Source organism: Stegostoma tigrinum, chromosome 12 (genome assembly GCF_030684315.1).
Source record: "Stegostoma tigrinum isolate sSteTig4 chromosome 12, sSteTig4.hap1, whole genome shotgun sequence".
NCBI lineage: Eukaryota > Metazoa > Chordata > Chondrichthyes > Orectolobiformes > Stegostomatidae > Stegostoma > Stegostoma tigrinum.
The window spans coordinates 59,483,595-59,501,803 of NC_081365.1; the positions used below are offsets into that span (position 1 = coordinate 59,483,595).

At 43.1% G+C, this 18,209-nt stretch overlaps 1 long non-coding RNA gene across 1 annotated transcript in view; it reads right to left on the bottom strand.

Annotated features, from left to right (window-relative positions):
- LOC125456906 (uncharacterized) overlaps positions 1 to 18,209 on the bottom strand; it is a 75,598-nt gene that overhangs the window by 21,437 nt on the left and 35,952 nt on the right. The gene's annotated exons all lie outside the window — the stretch shown is intronic.

Sequence of the window (18,209 nt, forward strand, 5' to 3'; positions counted from 1 at the left end):
TTTTTCGCTGTTTGTTTCCATTCATGGTATCTTAGAGGTACTTGATGTGTTCAGGAACAAAATCAAAGTTGCTGGAAAAGCTCAGCAGGTCCGGCAACAAATGTGGAGGAGAAAACAGAGTTAACGTTTCAGGTCCAGTGACCCTTCAGTTCTGAGGAAGGGTCACCGGACCTGAAAAGTTAACTCTGTTTCCTCCTCCACAGATGCTGCCAGACCTGCTGAGCTTTTCCAGCAACTTTGATTTTGTTCCTGATTTACAGCATCTGCATTTCTTTTGGCTGTTACTTGATGTGTTCAGTGTTTTTAAAAACAAAAATCCGCAAATAATTCACTTATTATTTGCAGCCTGTAACGTATTGATTCACAAAAAATCTTCCAACAATGTGTTTCCTCCAATATGTTGTTTAGAATGCTTTTGGAATAATTTTATCAAGAAAGTTTGTCACAAGTGGCAAGCTGGAAAGCAAAATGCCTGCATCATAGAAGGGATAAATTGTATCATCAGTTGAGACTTTCCAAAGTGAAGCATCACAATGTTCATAACAAAAGCTTGTGTGCAGGGAAGTTTGAAATTAATCTTTTTTAGAAAGGCTGTTTGTTAGACCTGTTCCATGGTGTTGCTTCTTTATGTTGTCTTAATACATTTGCCAATTCTTGTGCTTAAGTACAATGGAGTAAAAGATGCAGCACAGAGGCAAAGTAGTTTCTAAAGTAGACATTCAGTGTTCATTCTAAAATCATCCCAGGTCCATTGACAGATATTTGTTTAAAATCATGGCCTGTGACAATACAATGACTTTAGGGTATATTTTGTTCCTTTTTTTGTGAAGAAAGGTTGAGAGAGTAGACAAAAAAATCTGTTCTCAGCTAATAAAATAAACAGCCTGTGAGACCTTGGGCTTTCTTTTTAAAGTTGGAACAATAGAAGCAGCGTGAAGGGGAGGTAAAGATCCAATTACAGCTAAAAGCTTGTGTTCTTTTCCTGTTGCTGGAATTGCATTTGAGAGAATCTATTTCACTAAATTTGCCTTTGCCAAGCATGTGTTTATAAGTTGCTGTTTGGTAGTGAAATAATCTACTATTCTGTTAAGTTTTTGAAGAGAGTTGTTATTCCAATGCTTCTCTCCTTTTGTACTTTAACTATAGTGTAAGAATAAAGTGTTTTGCTTCCCAAGCCTGGTAGTTTGACCAATCAAATTATATCCAAAACACAACATTTATACTTGCCCTTAAAAAAAAGAAAAAAAAATTATAGTCTATGCTATCTTAATACATTTTGAAAGGGTTTAGCCCATAGAGACTTTATTAATTCCCCTCAAGCATAGATGAAAATGCCCACTTGTTCAAAATCCAAACTCTAAACTAAATGATAGATATATAAAAAATAAAAGGGACATGAGCTTAGGGCTTGGATCGGTACCTGGGAGTATGATGTTATTACTATTACTGAGACTTGGTTGAGGGAAGGGCATGATTGGCAACTAGTTGTCCCAGGATATCGATGCTTCAGGCGGGATAGAGAGGGAGGTAAAAGGGGTGGAGGAGTTGCAATACTGGTCAAAGATATCACAGCAGTACTGAAGGAGGGCCCCATGGAGGACTCAAGCAGTGAGGCAATATGGGTGGAACTCAGAAATAGGAAGGATGCAGTAACAATGCTGGGGCTGTACTACAGACCTCCCAAAGGCGAACATGAGATAGAGGTACAAATATGTAAACAGATTATGGAAAGGTGTAAGAGCAACAGGGTGGTGGTGATGGCAGATTTTAACCTTCCCAACACTGATGGGGATTCATTCAGTGTTAGGGGTCGAGATGGAGCAGAATTCGTAAGGAGCGTCCATGAGGGTTTTCTAGAGCAGTATGTATGTCGTCCAACTCGGGAAGGGGCCATACTGGACCTGGTGTTGGGGAATGAGCCCGGCCAGGTGGTTGAAGTTTCAGTAAGGGATTACTTGGGGAATAGCAATCATAATTCCGTAATTTTTACAATACTCATGGACAAAGATGAGAGTGGTCCTAAAGGAAGAGTTCTAAGCTGGGAGAAGGCCAACTATATCAAAATTAGGTAGGATCTGGGGAATGTAGATTGGGAGAAACTATTTGAAGGTAGATCCACATTTGATATGTGGAAGGCTTTTAAAGGAGGTTGATTAGCGTGCAGGAGAGACATGTTCCTGTGAAAAGGAGGGATAGAAATGGCAAGATTAGGGAATCATGGATGACAGGTGAATATGTGAGACTAGCTAAGGGAAAAAAGGAAGCATATGTAAGGTCTTGGCAATTGAAGACAGACGAAGCTCTGGAAGAATACCGGGAATGTAGGGCCAATCTGAAACGAGGAATTAAGAGGGGACATGAGATATTGTTAGCAAACATAGTTAAGGAAAATCCCAAAGCCTTTTATTCATATATAAAAGGAGCAACAGGGTAACTAGAGAAAGGATGGGCCCACTTAAGGACAAAGAAGGAAAGTTATGCACTGAGTCAGAGAAAATGGGTGACATTCTTAACGAGTACTTTGCATCGGTGTTCACCAAGGAGAGGGACATGACAGATGTTGAGGTTAGGGATAGATGTTTGCTTACTCTAGGTCATGTCGGCATAAGGAGGGAGAAAGTGTTAGGCATCCTAAAAGACATTAAGGTGGACAAGCCCCCAGGTCCGGATGGGATCTATCCCAGGTTACTGAGGGAAGCGAGAGAGGAAATAGCCGGGGTCTTAACAGATATCTTTGCATCATACTTAAACATGGGCGAGGTCCTGGAGGACTCAAAAATTGCTAATGTTGTCCCCTTGTTAAGAAGGGTAGCAAGGATAATCCAGGTAATTATCGACTGGTGAATCTGACATCATTGGTAGGGAAGCTGCTGGAGAAGATACTGAGGGATAGGATCTATTCCCATTTGGAAGAAAATAGGCTTATCAATGATAGACAATATGGTTTTGTGCAGGGAAGGTCATGTCTTACCAACTTAATAGAATTATTTGAGGATGTGACAAAATTGATTGATGAGGGAAACGCTGTAGATGTCATATACATGGACTTCAGTAAGGCGTTTGATAAGGTTCCCCATGGCAGGATGATGGAGAAAGTGAAGTCACAGGGTGTGCTAGCCAGACGGATAAAAAACTGGCTAGGGAACAGGAGACAGAGAGTAGTAGTGGAAGGGAGTGTCTCAAATTGGAGACCTTTGACCAGTGGTGTTCCACAGGGATCTGTGCTGGGACCACTGTTGTTTGTGATATTAGTATATGATTTGGAGGAAGGTGTAGGTGGTCTGATTAGCAAGTTTGCAGATGACACGAAGATTGGTGGAGTAGCAGATAGTGAAGGGGACTGTCAGAGATTACAGCAGAATATAGATAGACTGGAGAGTTGGGTAGATAAATGGCAGATGGAGTTCAATCTGGGCAAATGACTGGTGATGCATTTTGGAAGATCTAATTCAAGAGCGAACTATACAGTAAATGGAAAAGTCCTAGGGAAAATTGATGTACAGAGAGATCTGGGTGTTCAGGTCCATTGTTTCCTGAAGATGGCAATGCAGGTCAATAGGACGGTCAAGAGGGCATCGGCATGCTTTTCTTCATCAGATGGGGTATTGAGTCCAAGAGTTGGCAGGTCATGTTACAGTTGTACAAGACTTTGGTTCGGCCACATTTAGAGTACTGTGTACGGTTCTGGTCGCCACATTACCAAAAGGATGTGGATGCTTTGGAGAGGGTGCAGAGGCGGTTCACCAGGATGTTGCCTGGTCTGGTATGGAGGGTGCTAACTATGAAGAGAGGCTGAGTAGGTGAGGATTATTTTCATTCGAAAGACGGAGATTGAGGGGGCGCCTGATTGAGGTCTACAAAATCATGAGGGGTATAGACAAGGTGGACAGCAAGAAGCCTTTTCCCAGAATAGGGGACTCAATTACTAGGGGTCATGAGTTCAAAGTAAGAGGAGGAAAGGTTATAGGAGATATGCGTGGAAAGTTCTTTACGCAGAGGGTAGTGGGTGCCTGGAACGCGTTGCCAGCAGAGGTGGTAGATGCAGACACGTTAGTGTCTTTTAAGATGTATCTGGACAGGTATATGGATGAGCAGGGAGCAAAGGGATCCAGACCGTTAGAAAATAGACGATAGGCTTAGACAGAGGATCTTGATTGGTGCAGGCTTGGAGGGCCGAAGGGCCTGTTCCTGTGCTGTAATCTTCTTTGTTCTTTGTCACCTTGCAATCACCATCTCCAACTCCCTTTTTTAAAAAACACTTTTCTTAAACAAAAAAAGGTGGGAACAGCACTTCCCCCACACCGCCCCCCACACTTCTTTGAATTCTCTGATCTATCATATGCTTCAGTTTGTTCAACCTAACCCCATAAGACAAGCCATTCATTCCAGAAATGCAATAGGTCTGTTCTAATGCATTTATATCCTTAAGTAAGAGACCAAAACTGCACAATATTTGCCATGTGTTATCACAATTTTCCTTTATAACTGATATCCTTGCTTGTATGTTGCATTCTTTTTCAATCATAGCATAGCAATCCATTAGGCTTCTTGTTTACATGTTGTACCTGCATATCAAAGTGACTTGTATTAGATCACCTAAATTCCTCTACACTTGGGAATTCTGCAGTTATTTTCCATTTAAATAATACTTTTTTGCTCTTGCTGCCAAAGTGAACAACTTCATATTTTCATTTATTCTACTTCATTTGTCACATTATTGCACGCTCTCTCATCCTATTGATATCCACCTGCACGTCTCATATGTCTTGGACAACATCAAGATCGAACTGTATGTTGTTCGCAAATTTAGTGACCATGCCTTCTTGTTCTTTGTCCACATTATTCACGTGAACTGTAAAAATTTGAAGCCCCAGAATAGTCCACTGTGGAACTCCTCTCGTTAATCCTGCCATTCAGATAGATCCACCTGTGCATAATACTAACACAAAAACACAATTTTCTGGAAAAGTTCAGCAGATCTGGCAGCTTCTGTGGCCAGAACTCAGTTAACATTTCAGGTCAGGCAACCTTTTCTCAGAACTGGAGGAAGTTCTGAGAAAGCTCTCTGGACCTGAAACGTTAACTCTGATTTCTCTCAACAGATGCTGCTGGACCTGCTGACTTCTTCCATCAATTTCTGTTTTTGTTTCTGATTTCCAGCATCCATAGTTCTTTTGATTATCCATCTATGCATACTGTCTAATTCCCATCAGCAAGGAAACTTTCTATCAATACAAATGCATTGCCATTTACACAATGAGCTTTTATTTTTCACAATAACCTTTGATGTGGCACCTTGCTAAATGTCATACTAAAATGTAAAGCACATCCACAGAATTGTCTTTATTCAGTGCATCTGCACTCTTCAAAGAGTTCCTATAAATTTTGCTTTCATGAAAACATACTGCCACTTCTTCATTTTCTTTCCTTTTCTTTGCCCAAATGTGTTGTATAGACTCTTTAATGATGTATTCCAACACCTTTCCTGTAACAGATATCAGGTTAATTGACCTATAGCTTCCTTTTTTCTGCATCTCTCCCTTCTTACGTTAAGGAGCTTTATTTACAACTTGCCAGTCTGGTGGAACCTTTCGCAGATCTTGGGAAATTTGGGAAATTAAGATCAATGTATTGCTGCTATTTTTAGCAATGCTTTTAAACCCCTAGGATGAAGTCCATCTGGACCTGGAGACTTGTTATCACCTAGTTACGTCAGTTTGGTTGCTCTTCCCTCATGATTATAATTTCACTAAGTTCCCCTTTTCCATCCCCCATCTGAATTGCAGCTATGAGTTTTGTATCTATTGTAAAGATGGAAACAAAATATTTGTTCATTTTATCTGCCATTTTCTTCTCATCTACTATTAATTCTTCATTCTCAGTCTATAGAAATCAACACTTTATTTATATATTTTCTTTACAAGTACCTGAAGAAACTCTTGCCATGCAGTTTTACATTCATAGCTACCTTTCTTTCATACTCTAATTTATTCCTCCCAATTAACCTTTTAGTCACTCTGCTAATCTTTACACCCTAACCAATCATCTGAACTTTCCCTCATCAATATACAGTTAATTGTTTTTTCCCTAAGTTTGACAGTTTTCCCTAATTTCTATAGATGAAGTGTTCTTCCTTTTAGAAAGAATGAAATCACATATTTTGTAGGTTCCTGAACAGTAAATACGCAACACAACCGAGTATACATCAAAAAATAGTGGGAGCTATTGGGTTTGTTTTGTCTAGAGATCAATTGAATCAAGCAAATTGACAAACGTAAACTGGAAGGTAAACTTTTAGTCCATTAGAATGCATTTAAAACAATACATTCTGGAACCACCAAGCTGTTTTGGACCTCATATTTATGAGGCAGGATTAATTAATAATCTTGCAGTAAATAATTCTCTGTGCAATAGCGACTATAACATGATGGAATTTTTACATTCAGCTTAAATATGGACACTAAATAATGTCATAAACCTAAATGAAATTACAAACTAATTGATTGGTTTAAATCTGAAAGGAATTTTAATAAATATAGATTCAGTTCATGTTTCTACCGCAATAAATGTAAGTAGATTGCATTTTTACAAAATAAAGATGGACCCAAACAACGCTTGATGCATGTACTATGGGAGATAAGTGATATCTGTATGACACAAGTTCATCAGATTAGAAATTAAGTACATGACCTAAAGGTGTACAAGACAACTTCTGGAATTTTTCCAGAGTTCAGTCTTAGAATGTTTAAGATTGACTCTTTGTGTATGCATGAATAAATGATTGGAGCCAAAACCTGATTTCTCAACGGTTTGCCAAGCTGAAACACAACAGTTTGAACACAGAGTTAGCTAAAGTTGACAGAGTAAAAAGATTAAAAGCTGGCATAGAAATAATAGCAGACATTTAAGGAGATAGCTCTTGAAAAACATATATTCTATTGAAAAAGACCGTACCGCCTCTACATGTTGTATGTCTCCTTTTTTTTGACCAGAGCCTCAATAACACTAATCATCCAGGGCTCCCTACTCCTGCCAGCCTTACCCTTCAATTTAACAGGAACATCCTGGCTCTGAACCTTCATTAACTCACTTTTGAAAGCCTCCCACTTACCAGATGTCACTTTGCATGCAAACAGCCTTCCTCAGCCAACTTTTGAAAGTTCCTGTCTAACACCATAAAAATTGGCCTTGCTCCAATTTAGAACTTTAACTTGTGGAATAGAAATATCCATAGCTATTATAAAACTCATGGAATTCTGGTCACTCGTCCCAAAGTGCACCCCTACTAACACTTTCGTTACTTGTCCTGCCTTACTTTCCAAAAGGAGGTCAAGTTTTGCCCCTTCTTTAGTAGGGCCATTGACACACTGCATGAGAAAGCGATTTCCTATGCCCTGCAAGGTAAATGTCCCTGCTGCTTACTGAAAACTAACACTCAAAGGGACAGCACTCTCACACTGTACCAGAGTGTAACAGCATGTCAAATAGGCTGATCCCATGCAAGACTCATTACACGTGGAATGTGTGCATTGAATATGTGATAGCCACTTCATGCTGCCAATGTTTTCCCAGACACAGGTCAATGTGCTTGCTAATCACTTTCTGGAGAGGGCTCAGGATGTGACACGGCCATACATGTTCTCATGAAGGGTTCAAGCATTCATTGTGATGACACTTTCTGATCTGTAAGGAGAAGGTCAGCCATAACAGCAAGGAATGATTCCAAAACAACAGAGCAGTGCTAGGTAATTGAATTCTCACCCCTTCCAAAGAGGAGGTTGCAGACCTGGCAAATAGGACCCATGACTATGATAGAGCTATGCTGGTGGAGAGAAAGGACTCCCACAGAAAGTCAGCGAGTTTGTCTCCAGTCTGCTGTTGTTGACATGCAGATGGAGCAAGAATTTTTAGTTAAGGAGTTGTACATACTAAAAATCTCTACACACCAATTACTAATGGACATCAGGAGAAGAGGAAGATGCAGCCTTCTTCCAGCTCTCCCTCCAGCTTCCCAAGCTTCAGCTCCATGGTCTCAACCTCAAAGGATGAATGGTGTTCAGCTGCACCCTCCACTAGCATGGAGACATTCATCTCAGTGATGTGTACTCGAGGCTCAGGCTGACAATTGCCTAGACCATCACTGATATGGTTCACAGCAGATAGAAGAGGCAAGGGGCAAAATATCTGATAATTGGGAGGCTACTGAAGATCAGGGTTTTGCTAAGCCCTTTGCACATGGTATGCCTCTATATTCAGCCACAAGCAACATGTTTGGAGATGCAGTGAAAGGCAAGAGAACATCAAGCAGAGGCAGAGGCCATGATTAGATGAGAAAGAGAATGGAAGAGTCCATCCAAGTTCTACCTACTGTCATGGTTCTGACATTCAAGTACTTAGCTGCCACTGTGAACAGGTTGACATCCGTACATTGGAGACCCAAGTCCAACAGAACACAGTGCTCAGATTGACACGCCACCACTGTGGCCATGAGTGCAGATCATCAGTTGCTGGGTACAAGAGGGACATCACCCTTCTTATCTCACACTAGGTTCTCCTTCACATCAAGGAGTATCCACAGAGAGAAAGGGGAATCATACAGACATCCTGGCATTTCTTCTCAGTATACTCTCAGAGTGCCTTCCTACACATCCTCCTCTCTTCCAGTGATCCAATTGCCTCTAGTTCAGGGTGACGATGCATGTGTCATATGTACAGTAGACTCTTGCAGCTCAGGGCACTCTTGATCCTGAGCCCTAGCAGATGTGCACCAAAGTCATTGTAGAGAATAGAATATACCAGTCAGAAGGCTCCTGCCACTTCAGCTGAGGATATCAGAGAAGTAAACTAATGTAGGAAAAACGAAAACATTTTGACAGTAGCAAGAGTAGTGACAAGATCAAATCAATCAAGGTGTGGAGCACCTTCTCCCAGCAGTATGCATTGCTGCTCTTCCATCAAGACACTGTTTATGGTCTCACATCATCAACAGTGTTTCATCTGATTGTATTTTCATTGCCTGAGGAAGGATAGACCTACAACTGGAGACTGCTGGCAAGGCTCACAAAACTGAGTTTAGAAATGATTGAATTGTCAGACAAGGTGAGAGTGATAATGAGGAGAGCAAGTCCACATTCATTGCATTGCAGAAGGAGAGATGATGTAAGGAATAAAGGAATTTGAACAGGCTCTGCAAAGTGAAGGCAGGAAAGGTTCTGCATCCCTGCTGGAGTCTGTGGTTTTTGAAATTGGTCTCAGATTAGGAGGTAGGCAGCGCATGACTTGACTCACGCATAAGTTAGTGGAGGCACAGTCGCTGAGAAATCTCAACTGCTGCAATGTGAGATTTCTAAAACATCGAACATAGAACATCGAACATTACAGCGCAGTACAGGCCCTTCAACCCTCAATATCATGCCGACCTGTGAAACCAATCTGAAGCCAACCTAACCTGCACTATTCCATTTTCATCCGTATGTTTATTCAATGACCATTTAAATGCCTTTGATGTTGGCGAGTCTATTACTGTTGCAGGCAGGGCATTCCATGCCCTTACTACTCTCTGAGTAAAGAACGTACCTCTGACATCTGTCTTATATCTATCAGCCCTCAATTTAAAGCTATGTCTCCTTGTGCTCACCGTCACCATCCGAGGAAAAAGGCTCTCACTGTCCACCCTATCTAATCCTCTGATCATCTTGTATGTCTCTACTAAGTTGCCTCTTAACCTTCTTCCCTCTAACGAAAACAGCCTCAAGTCCCTCAGCCTTGCCTCATAAGACCTTCCCTCCATACCAGGCAACATCCTGGTAAATCTCCTCTGCACCTTTCCAATGCTTCCACATCCTTCCTATAATGCAGCGACCAGAACTGTACTCAATACTCCAAGTGTGGCCGCACCAGTGTTTTGTACAGCTGCAACATGATGTCCAAAACTCAATGCCACTACCAATAAAACTTAACACACTGTACGCCTTCTTAACAACCCTATCAACCTGGGTGGCAACTTTCAGGGATCTATGCATATGGACACCAAGATCTCTCTGTTCATCCACACTACCAAGAATCTTACCATTAGCCCAGTGCTTTGTATACCTGTTACTCCTTCCAAAGTGAATCACCTCACAATTTTCTGCAACAAACTCCATTTGCCACCTCCCAGCCCAACTCTGCGGCTTATCTATATCCCTCTGTAACCTGCAACATCCTTCCACATTTTCCACAACTCCACTGACTTTAGTGATATCCGCAAATTTACTGACCCATCCTTCTATGCCCTCATCCAGCGGAAAGATATTGAGGGCATTGAAAATACTGAGGAAGTAAAACAATGATTTGTAACAGCTATGACGTAGGAGAATTGTGCAGCACACTGCAGATTGCAATTGGTCTATTTCTATGCCTCCTTCCTATCTCTATACGTCCCTATATTCACCTTGCAAAGTTCTCATCAAGGCAGGGTTGCATTATGAGCATATGTCTAGGTGAGATGCAAGCAACCTGGACCATCTCTGATACCTCCCTCTTGCTCCTGGACCTCTCTGTCTCTATCTCTGGTGACCACTTCGAAACCAACATCTATTTCAAGCCCACTGACTCCCTCAGCTACCTGCACTACATCTCCTCTCACCCACCTTCCACCGCGTTTGCTCCCTAGATGGGACATTCCACTCCTGCACATCCCAGATATCCCCCTATTTCAAGGACCACAACTTCTCCCTTCTAGAGATTAAAAATGCTCTCGATCACATCTCTTGTGTTTCCCACACCTCTACCCTCACATGTCCTCCCCGCCAAAAATAAAGACAGAATCCCCCTTGTTTTCACATATCACGCCACAAACCTCCGCATCCAACATATCATTCTCCGCCACTTCCGCCACCTGCAATCCAACCCCACAACAAAAGATATATTCCCCCCCCAGACTCCTATTTGCCTTTCATAGGGACCATTCTCTCCATGACTCCTTCACCCACTTCACACTCCCCACTAACCACACGACACCTAGCACCTTTCCCTTGGATTTTACCAGTTTCAAAATCTTCCCACCCCAGCCTCATCCCATGACCTACACTCCCTCTCATCCCAGCCTCCTTGACTTGACACAACCAGTCCATCTTCTCTCCCACCTATCCGCCCCTCCCAATTCACTGACTAATCCACACCATTCCCTACCTGCACTCACCCATCACCATCCCACCTACTGTCCCTAGCCCCACCCTTGCTCTCTGTATTTATTTCTGAGTTGCCTTCCCACTCTCCATTTCTGAAGAAAGGTCCCAACTCAAAACATCAACGTTCCTGCTCTTCTGATGCTGCTTGGCCTGCCGTGTTCATCCAGCCCACACTTTGTTATCTGAGGTAAGACAGCATGTTGCTTTCAAGGTATTGTGAACTCATTCCCAATTTTTCCCACTGACAAAGAATGCAACATGTAAAGCTGAAAGTCACCATGTCCTCTCTCCCTTCCCCATTCCAGTGAGACCATCTGTTCTTTCCAGTTTGGCAGTTAGACACACCATTGATCTGCCATTCTCATATTCCAAACACTTAATCTGCACCCTTCCTCTCAAAGCAATCCACCCTGACCCCAACTATCGCATAAATGCTGCCCCCTCCACACTTCACATCAGCTTTGTTGAAGACTCATCCAGACTTGAAATATCCTCTCTCCAAGGATGCTGCCTGACACACTCCAGCATGGGCCCAAGCTATGCCTACCTCTTTGTAGGTTACGTGGAACAGTCCCTCTTTCGCACCTACACTGGCCCAAAACCACACCTCTTCCTCCATTACATTGATCACTGTATCGGTGCCACCTCATGCTCCCAAGAGGAGCTCAAACAGTTCATCCATCTCACCAAAACCTTCCACCCCAACCTCAAGTTCACCTGGACCATCTCCAACACATCCCTTACCTTCCTGGACCTTTCTGTCTCCATCTCAGGCAACCACCTACAAACCGATATCCATTTCAAGACCGCCGACTCCCACAGCTACCTAGAATACAACTCGTCCCACCCACCTTCCTGGAAAAATTCCATTCCCTATTCCCAATGCCTTCACCTCCATCACATCTGCTCCCAAGATGAGGCATTCCACTCCCGCACATCCCAGATGTCCTTGTTCTTCAAGAGCCGCAACTTCTCCCCAGCAGTGGTCGAGAACGCCCTCAACCATGCCTCCTGCATTTCCCACACCTCATCCCTCACACCCCGCCCTCACAATAACTGCCAAAAGAGAATCCCCCTAGTCCCCACATACCACCCCACCAACCTCCGGATACAACGCATCATCCTTCGACACTTCCACCATCTACAAGCCGACCCCACCCTTGTCTGCCTTCCAGAGAGACCGCTCTCTCCGCGACTACCTTGTCCGCTGCACACTTCCCTCCAACCCCACCACACCCAGCACTTTCCCCTGCAACCGCAGGAAGCGCTACACCTGCCCCCACACCACCTCCCTCAACCCCAACCCAGGCCCCAAGATTACTTTCAACATCACGCAGATGGTCACCTGCACATCCGCCAATGTGGTATACTGCATCCGCTGTACACGGTGTGGCTTCCTCTACATTGGGGAAACGAAGCGGAGTCTTGGGGACCACTTTGCAGAACACCTACGCTCAGTTTGCAGTAAACAACTGCACCTCCCAGTCACGAACCATTTCAACTCCCCCTCCCATTCCTTAGACAACATGTCCATCCTGGGCCTCCTACAGTGCCATAATGAGGCCACCCGTAGGTTTCAGTAACAGCAACTCATATTACGCTTGGGAACCCTGCACCCCAATGGTATCAATGTGGATTTCACCAGCTTCAAAATCTCCCTTCCCCCACTGCATCCCAAAACCAGCCCAGGTCGTCACTGCCTGCCTACCCTGTTCTTCCTCTCACCTGTCTCCTCCTCCCACCTCAAGCCGCACCTCCATTTCCTACCTACTAACCTCATCCCGCCCCCTTGGCTTGTCCGTCCTTCCCGGACTGACCTATCCCCTCCCTACCTCTCCACCCATACTCTCCTCTCCACCTATCTTCTCCTCTATCCATCTTCAGTCCGCCTCTCCCTCTCTCCCTATTTATTTCAGAATCCTCTCCCCATCCCCCTTTTCTGATGAAGGGTCTAGGCCCGAAACGTCAGCTTTTACGCTCCTAAGACGCTGCTTGGTCTGCTGTGTTCATCCAGCCCACACTTTGTTATCTCGGACACTCCAGCATTTTTTGTTTTCAGTACAGATTCCAGCATCTACAGTATTTTGCTCCTACATGGCCCATAATCATGCTTCCCCAGGGACTTGATGTCATGTGTGTGCATGTTGTGCAGTCACTGTTCCACATAATAAGCCCAAGGGCAAAGATTTTCCATTCAGTTTGAAGCATGCAAAGCATGATACTGCCCACATAGTTAAAGTAAAAGAGGAAGCTTTCTTTAAGGAAACAGAGACCGATCGAGGTTATATAAATTGACAAGAATGGAGCAAGTGGAAAAATGTGAAGTTGTTCATTTTTCAAGGGAGAACAAAAGAACAGAGTATTATTTAAATGGAGAAAAGCCGCAGAAAGCTGCAACATAAATGGAAATGGGGGTAATTGTGAATGAAAAACAGAAAGCTGGCACACGGTTGGGCAAGTATCGGGATGGCTAATGGAATGTTGGCCCTTATTTCACAGGAATTGGAGTATAAGGATAGGGAATTCTTACTGCACCTGTATAGGTGCTGGTGAAACCACATCTTAAGAAACGTGAATACTTGTGTCCCCTTATTTAAGAAAGATATTATTTCATTGGAGGCAGTTCAAAGAAGATTCACTGGGTCGATCCCTAGCAAAGACTAAACAGGTTGGGACTCATTGGAGTTTCAAAGAATGAGAAGTGAGCTCATTGAAACATATGATTTTCTTGAGGGTCTTGACAGGATAAATGCTGACAGGATGTTTCCACTCATGGGAGAGTGTAGGACCACAGGGCATTGTCTCAGAATTAACGAGTCCCAATTCAAGATTGAAATGAGGAGAAATTTCTTATTTCAGAGAGTTGTGAGACTTTGGAACTCCTTGCCACAGAAAACTGTGGGGGTGGGAGGTAGGGTCTTTGTGTATATTTAAGGCTGAGGTAGATTCTTGGTCAGTAAGAAAATCAAGGATAATGGGGAAAGGACAGGTAAGTGGGTGACGAATGTCGGATCAGCCATGTTCCTCTTAAATGGCAGAGCAAGCTTGAAGGTCTGTATGGCCTACTCCTGTTCTAACTTCTTATGGTCTTACATAATTTAAAAATCTAAAGTGTCTGTACCAATGAAGAATGTGGCAGGCTCCCATTTGATAAGTTTTATAAATGCATATCAAAACATAACTTGGAATCTATTTGCAGTTAGGTTTTCTAGTGTTTTCTGTCTCTTCACCACTGCTCTGCACAGAAGTGATCTCCTGACCTCTGGCACAACTCTCCTTTCCTTGTGGGAAGAAACATCTCAGTCCTCCCTCTCTTCATCTCCAAAGACTCCCCATTTATCTCGTAAGGCTGTCGAGGGGACAGCGTACCACCGTGATGTGGGAAATGTTTTCTGGTAATATTGCAATCTATTGCAGTCTGAATCTCATTTTGCGCAGGCCTATTGTCTATTCAGATGTACAGCTCTTGAGGTGGCATGTGCAGTATTATACCTCTCCTCAGCAGCAGTCTGCCAATTCTTCACAGATGTTATTAGCCATCTTCTGGAGAAAGCACTTGTCTCCAAGCAACTGTTGCTTCAACCTACATCAGGCATTGTAAACTTCAGTCACATGTTAGAGTTCCATAATGAGCACAAACCTGGACTTTTTGACAGCTATCAGCTGAGTGCTAAGGAGTGGAACCCTTTCTATTTACAAAGGCAGCCGGCCTTTGGCACTGGCCTGGTGAACATTCATTGCAAAATGCTTGCAATCTATAGCACCTCACAATGCTGGGAAACCTCCTTTTACAATCAACCAGACTATTTCAGCTGCCTTGCTTTCTCCATCCAAGGGGAACCTCTCAAACTCCTCAGGTTTTCCAAAGTGACATATCTATATCATGTTGCTAACAGGGAGATGCCTCACTAGAGCCTGGAATGGGCTACTTGACAAGAACCTCAAAGCTACAGGGGTCTTTAAGACAACTGACATGGGATTGCCTCTCCACCCTTATGGTCACTGACACAAGCTGGTACATGATCTCAAGGGGCATCCTAGGGCACCTGCTCCATTGACTCTATGTTAGTGGACTGTGGCTATAGAGCCTCCTGTTTACAAAGCCATTGCTCATCACCATCTTGGCCCTGGTTGCCAGGATCTGGTTCTTCTGCAGATTGGTCCAGTCCCTGTACCTTGCATTGCTGCTCACACATTTCACATCCTCCTAAGATGTATAATGCCTGAAAAAAGGGCCAGGTTGTTTTATGTCATGGTACAAAGGAACTAAAGTGGGCCTCTCGGTCCCTTGAGCCTGGTCTGCCATTCAATAAGATCATAGTTAATCTGATTACTCCACAACCTCGCCTAGCCCAATAATCTTTCTCCTCTTCCTCCCCTGCTTCTGGGGATGGCACAGTGGCTCGGTGGTTAGCACTGCTGCCTTACAGCACCAGGGGCCCAGGTTCAATTGCAGCCTTGGGCAACTGGTTGTATGGAGTTTGCACATTCTTCCCATGTCTACATGGGTTTCCAAGATTTGAGCTATTGGGAGAGGCTGAATATGCTGGGGCTATGTTCCCTGGAGTGTTGGAGGCCAATGGGTGACCTTATAGAAGTTTATAAAATTATTAGGGGCATGAATAAGGTAATAGCCAAGGTCTTTTCCCTGGGGTGGGGGAGTCCAAAACTAGAGCGCACAGGTTTACAGTAAGAGGGGAAAGATTTAAAAGGGACCTAAGGAGCAACTTTTTTACAGAGAGAGTGGTGCGTCAATGGAATGACCTGGTGTGGGCTGGTACAATTACAACATTTAAAAGGGATGAATAGGAAGGGTTTACAGGGAAATAGGCTAAATGCTGGCAAATGAGATCAGATCAATTCAGAATTCCTCATTGGCATGGACGAGTTGGACCGACAGGTTTGTTTTCATGCTGTACAGCTCTATGACTCTATGTTAGTGAGACATGATTTCCCATGCACAAAGCCATGTTGACTACATCTAATCAGTCCTTTCCTTTACAAAAAAATGTAAATCCTGTCCCTCAGGATTCTCTCCTACAACTTGCCCACCACTGATGTCAGGTTCACCAGTCTATGGTTCCCTAGCTTTTCCTTACCACCCTTCTTAAATAATGGCATCATGTTAGCCAACCTGCAGCCATCCGGCACCTCAGCCGTGGTTATTGATGTTACAAATATCTCAGCCAGGGGCTCAGCAATCACTTCCTGAGCTTCTCATAAAGGTCTGGGAAACACCTGATCAGGTCTCAGGGATTTATCCAACTTTATGTGTTTTAAGATATCCAGCACCTCTTCTACTGTAATATGGACAATTTTGAAAATATCACTATTTCTCCGAGTTCTCTAGCTTCCCGATCCTTCTCCACCATAAGTTCTGTGCAAAATACGTGTTTAGTATCTCATCCATCCTCTGCACACATACATGGCCTAGTTGATCTTTAAGGGGGCCTACTCTCTCCATAGTTACTCTTTTGTATTTGTAAAATCTCTTTGGATTCTCCTTAATCCTATTTGCCAAAGCTATCTCATGTCCCTTTCTGCCCTCATGATTTCCTACTTGAGTGTACTTCTGCCCTTATACTCATCCAGGAATTTGCTTGATCCCTGCTCTTTATGCCTGATATATGCCTCCTTTGACTTGACCAAAGCCACAATTTCACTAGTCACCCAGCATTCCCTATACCTACCAGCCTTGCCCTTCACACAAACATACTGTCGCTGGACTCTTGTTGTCTCATTTTTGAAGGCCTCCTATCTTCCATCCAGGCTATTTTGCCTGAGCACTGGAGGCTAAGGGGTGACCTTACAGAAGTTTATAAAATCATGAGGGACATGAATAATATAAACAGCCAAGGTCTTTTCCCCAGGGTAGGGGAGTCCAAAACTAGAGAAGATAGGTTGAAGGGGACAGGGGAAAGGTTTAAAAGGGACCTAAGGGGCAATTTTTTGCACAGAGGTTAGTGCATGTATGGAATGAGCTGCCAGAGGAAGTGGTGTGGGCTGGAACAATGACAACATCTATTCTTTACCTATGATTAGCCTCTCCCAATCAACTTTTGGAAGCTCTTGCCTAATACCGTCAAAATTTGCTTTACTCCAATTTAGAACTTTAACTTTTAGATCAGGTCTGTCCTTTTCTATCACTATCTTAAAACTAATACAATTATGATCACTGACCCCAAAATATTCTCCCACTGACACCTCAGTCACTTGCCCTGCTTTATTTCCCAAGAAATGTCAAGTTTTGCTCCCTCACTAGTAGGTACTGAATAAGAAAATTTTCTTGTAGGCACTTAACAAATCCTAATAGGGTTATCATCCCTTTCTTATTTCTCACTTCCAACCAAATAACTTCACTGGACATACTCCCAGGAATATCCTCCCTAAGTAAAATCATAATGGTGTCCTTAACTAAAAACACCATTCCCCCTCCTCTCCTGCCCTCTTTTCTATCCTTCCTACTGAATCTATAGCCTGGAACATTAAGTTGCCAGTTCTGCCTATCCTGAGCCATGTTTCTGTAATAGCTATGATATCCGAGTCCCATGTTCCCAAACATGTCCTGAAGTCATTTGCTTCATGTAGTTTTCACAAGTAGAACAATATTTGCTCTGTATACTCAAGGTTATTGGATTTGCAGCTGCACTTGTTTACATGTTAGACATAGATAAGAACATTTCACCCTAATTAGTTGTCTCTCTTGAATTATTTAATCAATCTGTTACATTATTAGATGTAGGTTTTAGTTAAGATCCTTCAAATAATCATAGATATAGATTCTGAAGAGTTATAGATCTACTTCTATGAAAAATAAATCACTGAAAGCATTAAAGGAAATATTCAAACCAGCTTCAGACAGTAAGAGGGGCCCCCACCCATATCATTGTAGAAAGAAATGAATGTGGTCCTGACGTGATGCGCAAGTATCCAATTAACTAGGAGTTAACACTGTGCAGCTGACAAAGGCTACTTGAATATAGTACCATTGTGAATCGCCTCAAGAAGGGACGTGAGAAAGTCTGGGAAAACATTATG